The sequence below is a fragment of the Stegodyphus dumicola genome, chromosome 3, assembly GCF_044657685.1.
Source record: "Stegodyphus dumicola isolate Sdum_Otavi_A_Nest chromosome 3, ASM4465768v1".
NCBI classification, from domain to species: Eukaryota; Metazoa; Arthropoda; class Arachnida; order Araneae; family Eresidae; genus Stegodyphus; species Stegodyphus dumicola.
In genome coordinates, this window is record NC_140770.1 from 203,854,609 (window position 1) to 203,864,771 (window position 10,163).

Genomic DNA, 10,163 nt, shown 5'->3' on the forward strand with positions numbered 1-10,163 from the left:
TATAAAGCCACTATAAATTAGTTGGAAAATGCATATTTCTAATAATCCAGCAATAACAAAAGCCCAATTCATTCTCAAATAACTTTATAACTTAACAGAGGCATAAAATACAATTCAGAAGATGTAACAAAAAATTGTGAAATTAAGGCAAAATAAATAAAAACAAAACAGAAGATAAAATTCAGTGCTAATAATACAAAAACGTTGATTCAGTAATATAAAATAGGACGAATTTTCAAATAACTAAATTAATTCATATGACTATATGTAACATATAGATTGGCTAAAAGTATTCTAATATAAATAGCAATAGAAAAGCAATTACGTATTTTATGCAGGTCTGCTCTTTGTTTACTCCCTGAGTAACTCTGTAGTTATAAAAAGAAATAACCTTTTTCCAAAAACAAGATGAAACAAATACAATAATATTACATCAGATCTTTCATCATACAAGAGAATTTTGTCTTAAAACACATAATGACAATCAGCTACTTTCCACTAGCCTTTTGCAGAAGAGTTTTTATTTTCATGTGCATTTTTCTTTAAAATATTGAATTGAAAGTATTTTGCCTTCTTGTATATAAAAGGTAATATTTCTTAACTGAGTTAATAGGATATACATTTTCTAAATCAATTTGACAGCTTTATTTTAATACATTATTTTGTAGTTGTAAAGAGAGTATGTGTAAAAAAATGAAAAAAATCTCATTGCTTAGTTTTGTTTTGCATTTTGACTACTAAAACTTAAAAATAATAACTATACAAACTTCTTGAAATAAAATAAATAAATAAAAACCCCTCACTTTTATTACAATAAATATGTAATGGGCCTTCAGAAGAGGGAGGGGGAACTACTGGGCATCTAGATTTCCTAAATATAATCAAACTTCAATTAGCCTTTAAAAATTCAATACATCAAAAGTTATTATCAATTTTGAATTTGACACTTTGTACAAGTTAACTTAGAATTTTAACTATTAATACACTTCTAAACACTTTTATTTACCAAAATTTGAATAATCAACATTCTATTGCATGCATGCATATATATACATATATATATATATAGTATCACAAATGTTTATTTTAAAACAAAATTATCAGGTATTAAACTTCATTTCGTTCATGTCTTTGGTTCTAAATTTCTTACTTTCTGTCTGCACATATAAGCACAGGCAAAGTTTGAAATATGAGAATTATTTGAATATGTTAGATACTTTCCCTAGACATGGTATGTAATACTTAGGCATTTTATAGAATGACACATGCTACTTAGGTAAAATATGAAAAGGTCAAGATAAGGTTTTCTTAAGACATGCAATTGTATTTTTGAAAGAACTTCAAATGTTATTTAGATAAAAAATAATAAAAGAGGGACATAAAAATCTTTTACTCAAATTACATTTAGGAAAATGAGAATTATACAAAAGCAAAGTTTATGCCTTTCTTGTTAAAAAAACAAAACAAAACATGAACTACTTGTTATATCATGAAAAAAAAAATTACTTTGAATTGCACTTGATTTTAGTTCTTATAAAAAGTAAAACAGAGTCATAAAAAGGCCTTTACTAAACATACACACATTAAAAATGAAAATATTAAAAAATGCCAATTTTTTTATATTAAAAATAAAAAAATCTACTTCTTGCAACACGGTAGACTAGATTGACATTTTGAATTACAGGCTGTTATTTTTTTCACACAAAAGCCCTTCATAGTTTGGCACTTTTGTTTTACACATACACGTTACAAATCCTTGGCCAATTCCACTGAACTGAACAATTACAACTGACCACAAAGAAGTTTCAAGGTCAGGGATATCTTCGTTTCTAAGCAAGTTCTTAGGACATACAGTGAATTTTGATATCACATATAGTTGTTACAAAATGTGTATTTTATACTTTGACAGTTTGTCATATAGCATTACATAGAAAGCATAGGACATGGGTTGGCAACTTGTGGCTTGGGAACTGCATGTGGCTCAGAAGAATCATATTGTGGCTCTCGAGCCATTTAATAATATAAAAAAATTAGCTGCAATGTTGCCATTGCCAGGAAAAAATTTAATAATCTTGCATACAAATCAAAATGTGTGAGCTAAAACTTGCTGCCCACTCCTACTGATGCAACACTCAGAACTGATGGCTTTGCTTCGTAGAAATTGATGTATTGGCGAGTGACCATTAGATTTGACCTGTCGTTACTGCAGTAATTGTGAGCTAGATTTTTGTATGCAATGAAGGCAATAAATGCCAGAAACAGAAGTAACAAATTTGGAGATGTGTTATCAACTGTTTTAAGAGGGTAACTGAATTTTTTTAAACTTTTAAGGTTAAAGAAACAAAACATGATTGGCAAATAATACATTTTAGTATGTAATAAAATAATGAAGGATAATTTTAAAAAACACAATTAGTCCTGTGTATAAAACTGTTACATGAATGACAAATAATGCTTTTTCTTTTCAGTCACACTGGTGACAATTACAATTTTTACCATGGCAATACAGAAAAAGCAGCGTAAAATTTGAGATGAACACTATGAACTTAAAAGTGAATGAATGGAAAACTACGCATTTATACAAAACACTCTGGGTCTTCCAACATGCCTAATCTGCAAAGAAAAATTATCAAATAACAAAAAGTCAAATATCGAGTGTCATTTTTTAACAAAACGTGAATCTTTTGTTAGAAAGTATCCCCTAGAAAATGAAAGTAAGGCTAGTGATGGTATGTCATAGGTTGGTTGGTAACGGAGGACGGGGACGCCTGATGTCTAACAGAGGTAAACAGGCATGTGTCCCGCGCCCTCCACTAACCAGGAACAACTCCCTGGGGCCTCAAGAGGCCACCTCGGGAGCTTTTTAGGATTTAACAAGAGCATTTACATGGCCATACAAGGTGCAGATTGCATTCGTTTTACCATTTTGACATTTGTTGTTGCAATTTGCTATGGTAATTTTGATGGTATGTCATAGAATGCAAAAATCAATATCATTATTTAGCAACTGGATGCTCTTCTACTAATATTAACAGCCAGTTTTGATGTTGCTCAAGGTACAATGTATAAAAAAACCCTTCCCTGATGGCTAATATAATAAAAAAACAAATGCTTTCTAAATATGTCTGATCACCTCTTTCAAGGTTTTCAAAATAAGAATGACATAATGAAGAAAATCAATGACACTCCAATGTCAGAAAAGACCATTTGCGAGAGAAATGTCCAGATGGCAAAAAAATATAACAAGTCAACAAAGCGAAGATAAGATGTATAAAAGATGTAGCACAAGTTATATTAGTAGTGTGGTATGTATCCCCTGATAAATTAGCATCTATTGCAACAGATGAAGCACCAAGTATGATGGGTAAAATAAAAGATTTTGTTTCATTCAAAGAAAAGGTGGATCATGATATGCTTTCGTTTCACTGTGTGATTCATCAGAAAGCATTTTGCTCACAGTCATTTCCAAAAGTTACAGTATGTGTGATAGATTTAGCCATTAACATAAACCAAATAATGGCAAAAGGACTTTCTCACAGACAGTTTTTTGGTTATTATAGAGGAAGAAAGTAGCCAATATTGTGATCTTCTTTTGCAAACTGAATAACAAAGTACATTTGGTGTTCGGAGGCTCAGAACTGAAGAAACTTGCTTTGTGCCTTGAACATATCAAGACATTCCTATTTCAAAAAAGGAACTGAATAGCCTGAATTAAGGATGTAGGATGTTAAGGATGATGACAGGATGCAAATTTTTATTTTTCCATTGCTATGACATCACAATTAGGCAACATGAATAAAAATCTATAAGGGAGAGAGAGATAATATGGCATACACTCTTTTAGAAGTGATACTTTTGTTTGAAAAATAATTAACATCATTTGTTCAAAACATGGAAAATGGATATTTAGTACATTTTGAAACTTGAAGAGATTACAGAAACAATTCAGATTGTAATATTAACAGTGAATTTTTTTATCACAGCTATTGTAAAAATGCAAGTTTTTTAACACTTGTTTTAAAGATTTTAGATCTGAAAAGCCTACTGTCATTTTTAAGAAAGCCAATAGCGGCAAAGGCATGCAAGTTGAATTTTACACCATTTCCAACCACTGCTAGAACTCAATTTGAGTTACAGTTGTTAGATTTGAAAAACAATTATCTATGGACAGAAGAGTTCATAAGTTTGCAGTCAAAAGTAAGCTAGAGAGGAAGGAGAACTGGCTGCCAGACACCACTGGATGTATCTTTCAAAATATAGGAAGAAGCAAGAAATTACATTTGAAACATGGAACTATCTTCCTAATTTTTATGATCAAGTGAAAACGATACATCTAGCATCTTAAAATTTCTGGATCTACTTACTACAATGAACAATTGTTTTCAGATATGATGATTATTAAAAACAAATTAAGAAGTATGCTTAATGATGAAAGCCTCAAATGTTACATGAAGTTAAAAACTTCTGAATATTCACCAAGGTCAGAATAACCTTGTGCCTCTACTCAATTCTAAAATCTCACTAATATTACATATTTGTATTTCTATTACTTTTACATTTAATTCATATTTTAACCCTTTTAAGGACACCAGTTACATAAAATATACCAGATGTTTGTCAATATCTAAACCTCCTAAAAAATGCTAATTTTTCTGAACCAAAAGTTGTAATCATAAGTTTCTAGTATTTCCTTTCAATACTAAATGCCAGCACTATATTATGAATGCTCAATATTTTGCAGTTAGGAAATTAACATATCTCCTTGACCGAATTTCTTTAGATTATAATAGTTAATTATGCAATAATTTTTTTATGATTAATTTATAAGTTTTACAGGATTCAATATTATGTTCATAGGTAGATAGGGAGTTTACTGCCCCTGTGCTAGGACTAAATACAGGTATATTAGTTTCTTTTTATTCTTCGTTTACTCCACTCGAGTTTCTCATTCGTCTCTGTTTAGCTAAAATTTTAATTTCAGGACTTTACCCTTTCCCAGCAGAAAGACTCATCGATTTCAAATTGTCATCTGGCATCAAAACGTTACACATTTGTATTAAATTGAGTTAAATGTGGCATGTTAGCTCTGAAAGACACCCATTGCTTCGTGTTTTTCAAAATCCTAGAATGCAGTAAAAATGAAAATAGGTGACTGAAGCTAATTTATCATTCAAGGTCATGCTTTCTTCCCTTTGTGTGAAAAGATCAGAAAGCTCACTTAAAAATATGGGAAATAGAAATGCACATTAGGTCTATCTCTTAGTGGAATGGAAAAACTACGGATATGAAAGCATGCTTTTATTCTTTAGAATACTGTCTTTGTTAATTAAAGATGAGAAACTAGAGAACACAAGAGAAATTTTTTCCCTAGTTTTGGGATACAGATAGGTGATTTTCGAAATAAATTTTCACAGCTAGTGATAGGAGAAAAAATATTTCTAAGGCCAGTTTTAGATGCAAACCCAAATATATCCAGGGGCTGAAAATCGAAATAAGAGCTTTGAGGTGTATCAAATAATAAAATTGTTTAACGGCGTTTTTTCCTGAACAATATGATATATTACAACCTATATTTACAAAAAATAAAAAAGAAGTGCTTGTGGGCCTTGATAATTGAAAGAGGGGGGGCAATTCTTGGTATCATACAATTCTTTTTTTTATATATTATCTAAAGCATAAAATATAATAACTTCAAAAATGCAACACATTTTTTCAGCTGAGCCGTAGTGTTTCATTTTTTGACTGAGCTGCATTTCCTTATAACATTATTCTAAATCAGATACAGCATGAAACAGTTTATACATGCAGTGTTATATTTGTTAAATTTTTTCATCAAAATAATATTGAATTTGAATCAATTTCAAAAGCTTTTTACCCTTGTTTTACATAAGTATGTTCAGCTGGGTTGCATCATCAAAGTGCATAAAAACATAAATTTTATTTTTTTAATTTCTAGTGAAATTTTAGTGCTTGAATATAGCTATGTAAGTTTTTGTCTTCAGACTTACATAACTATATTCAAGCACACATCTCTATAAGACGCACATCAAAAGTACGCAAAATTAATTTAAATCTAGATTTTTTTAAGTCTCAATTTTGTTTTCTTAGGCTCCATAAGTTACAATTAATGCAAAATTTTACCCCAATTTAAATTATTTTATATAACCCCCCTTAAAGGGTTTAACAAAGGTACATAAACCTACTGAAATTAGGTTTCTACTATTATATTTATTTTAATTAGTTATGAAAAAGTTTACCTGTTTTCTTTAATAAGTTGAATTATATGTTCTGTTACTACATAAAACGAAATGTTTTCGTGTCACAATAAATACATGTTTCAACAGCAGATAAGTGTTAATATTATTTTTTCTAATATTATTTTCTAATATTACTGATGTATGTTCCTGATATTTAGCTCTTAAAAAAAATAATTTACTACATCAGAGAAAAATGGCTCTTAACTCCAAAAAGATTGTCAACTCCTGACATAGAAAATGTGTGAAATAGTAATCATTTCATATTTTGCCTAAAAATGCCTAAGCATTCTACGGATTGCCGGATTTCAAATTTTGCTGGTAACATACACATACAAGCAAGTTTTTTAACTGCATAAATAGTGGCAAAAATTTTTCGAAAATTTCCCACACCAATTCAGAAGTCAAACAACAAAAATCAGCGTTATACCTACAAAATTTTCACAGGACTAGTTTCGATGGTTTTACCGAACCATCATCTTCAGCTGCAAAACCGCAAATGAACAAGATAGGAAATAATGATTAGATAAGATAAGAAAGCCTGGACAAGAATAAGCAAGTGGCGCCATCTGTTGGCGAAACCAGAACTAAAACATAATTTCTCTAAAAGCCGAAGGCAAATTTGGATTGGAATTAGGATCGTTAACTAGAACAGAAAGATTTTTATGAATGTGAAATGCCTCTAGAAAATCCAGTTCTCCAATGGAAGATGTTTTTTGAATAATTTTGGCAGCAGAAAAATTGAAAGTGTGATTTTCAGACCAACAATGTTGAGCAACAGAAGACTTCTGTGTTTCCTTTTTTCTAACATATGCCTCATGTTCTTTGACGCGAAATTTTAAGGCTCTCTTAGTTTGGCCAATGTAAATTAAACCACACTGGCAAGGAATCCTATAAATACCCCAGGAATTCATATCCGGAATGGGGTCCCTGAGTATAGAAGTTGGAATTTTATTGATGGGAGAATAAACAACCCGAAAGTTAAATTTCTGCAAAATATGTGCAACTTTATAGCTAATTGATGGAAAGAAGGGAATGACAACAGAATTTTTATAATCTCCTAAAATAAGAGTGTGGCTTTTAGTGTGTTCAGATGAGAATTTTTTAACTGCTTGATTAATAATGTTGGGTGAAAAGCCCCTGTCAATAGCTATTGCTTTTAAATAATTTAGTTCTTCATCAAGGGCTAATTTGGAGGAGCAAACTTGAAGAGCACGGAAAACATAGGAATAAAATGAAGCTAACTTTTGTTTAGTCGGATGACATGATTTAAAGTGTGGTGGAAGGCAAACCGATGAAGTTTTACGGTAAAATGTAGTACTGAAGTTGGATGTGTTACGTGTGACCAGAATGTCGAGAAACGGAAGAGAATTGCAAGTCTCAAGTTCAAAAGTGAACTGAATAGCAGGATCAATAGAATTCATTGTTGAAAGAACTTTATTTAAATCATCTTTATTACCTTCAAACAGGGTAAAAGTATCGTCTACGTAGCGGAACCATGCCGGGAAGTTTAAAGTTTCAAACAATTTTGATTCATAATAATGCAAGTAGATATCAGCCAGGATGGGACTGAGGGGGCTTCCCATGGCTAATCCCTCAGTTTGCTTGTAATATTTATTTTGGAAAACAAAATGTGTTTGTTTCAAACAGAGTTGAGTGAGAGAAATTAGCTCCTCAATTTCGATGCAAGAGAAATGAAATTCGCGAAGTCTGGTTTCTAGACATCTTAATGCACCCTCCACTGGGACATTGGTGAATAATGATTTTACATCAAAAGAAACCATGAGTAAATTACTAGGAGAAATGTTTTTAACCTTTTTTACAAACTCTATTGAATTTTTAATAGAGTGGAAAATCTAGAAACCAAATATTTAGCTAAAGGATACAAGGCAGTACCTAAATTTGATACAATAGGGCGGAAAGGATTACCACTTTTATGAATTTTGGGAAGAGCATATAATCTGGCACAATTCGCAACAGATGGGATAAGCGAATGTTTTAAGTTGCTTGAAATGATTTGCGAAGATTTGATAGCAGTTTTTATTTTGGATAAGTCCGAAGGTGAAGGATCTTTTAAATTGATCCCCAATTTTATTCAAATCAAATCTAATCAAAAACCTTCGAGTCGCGTTTCAAGAATTCGGTTAAATTGCAAGCTTGCCTTACTTCGGTCCGTGATAAGGGATACACGTCAACAATTGTCCAAAATTGAACATGAACTCTATAAGCTTCATCTGGAACTCGCTAAATCATATCCAAAATTCACTGCCCTTGAACAAAAGTCTTGGTCTAGAACGAAGAATGCAGTTAACCGTCATAAAAACACCCTTGCAGTTAAATTCGAAAAACTTCTTTTACAGTCTTCCAGTTCAAGTAGTTCAAAAAATCTTCCCATTGTAAACATCAAGCCAATAGTTAATATTTCTAATGTTAGTCTTTCAGAAGAACAAGAGAGAATTCTAAAATATAATTTTAACTTCTCACAAACCTGTAAACCCTCGATTCCAAAGATTTTGGCTCCTATCGAAAAAGCTTTCAAGTTCAGTAAAGTTTCAGATTCACAGAAAGAAATGATTAGGCATCTTATCGCTCATAATGTGAAATTCAATAATAAACCTTTGAAACCAAATCTAACTGCGAGAGAAAGAGCTACAATGCGCGAAATTCATTCTAACCCGGATATTATCATTTCAAAGGCCGACAAAGGCGGCCAGATAATCGTCATGGATAAGAACACTTACATCGATGGTATCACTAAACTCTTAAACGAAGGACCATATAATCCGATCCCTAAAGATCCTTCACCTTCGGACTTGTCCAAAATAAAAACTGCGATCAAATCTTCGCAAATCATTTCAAGCAACTTAAAACATTCGCTTATCCCATCTGTTGCGAATTGTGCCAGATTATATGCTCTTCCCAAAATTCATAAAAGTGGTATTCCTTTCCGCCCTATTGTATCAAATTTAGGTACTGCCTCGTATCCTTTAGCTAAATATTTGGTTTCTAGATTTTCCACTCTATTAGACAATAACATTTACACCATAAAAAATTCAATAGAGTTTGTAAAAAAGGTTAAAAACATTTCTCCTAGTAATTTACTCATGGTTTCTTTTGATGTAAAATCATTATTCACCAATGTCCCAGTGGAGGGTGCATTAAGATGTCTAGAAACCAGACTTCGCGAATTTCATTTCTCTTGCATCGAAATTGAGGAGCTAATTTCTCTCACTCAACTCTGTTTGAAACAAACACATTTTGTTTTCCAAAATAAATATTACAAACAAACTGAGGGATTAGCCATGGAAAGCCCCCTCAGTCCCATCCTGGCTGATATCTACATGCATTATTATGAATCAAAATTGTTTGAAACTTTAAACTTCCCGGCATGGTTCCGCTACGTAGACGATACTTTTACCCTGTTTGAAGGTAATAAAGATGATTTAAATAAAGTTCTTTCAACAATGAATTCTATTGATCCTGCTATTCAGTTCACTTTTGAACTTGAGACTTGCAATTCTCTTCCGTTTCTCGACATTCTGGTCACACGTAACACATCCAACTTCAGTACTACATTTTACCGTAAAACTTCATCGGTTTGCCTTCCACCACACTTTAAATCATGTCATCCGACTAAACAAAAGTTAGCTTCATTTTATTCCTATGTTTTCCGTGCTCTTCAAGTTTGCTCCTCCAAATTAGCCCTTGATGAAGAACTAAATTATTTAAAAGCAATAGCTATTGACAGGGGCTTTTCACCCAACATTATTAATCAAGGAGTTAAAAAATTCTCATCTGAACACACTAAAAGCCACACTCTTATTTTAGGAGATTATAAAAATTCTGTTGTCATTCCCTTCTTTCCATCAATTAGCTATAAAGTTGCACATATTTTGCAGAAATTTAACT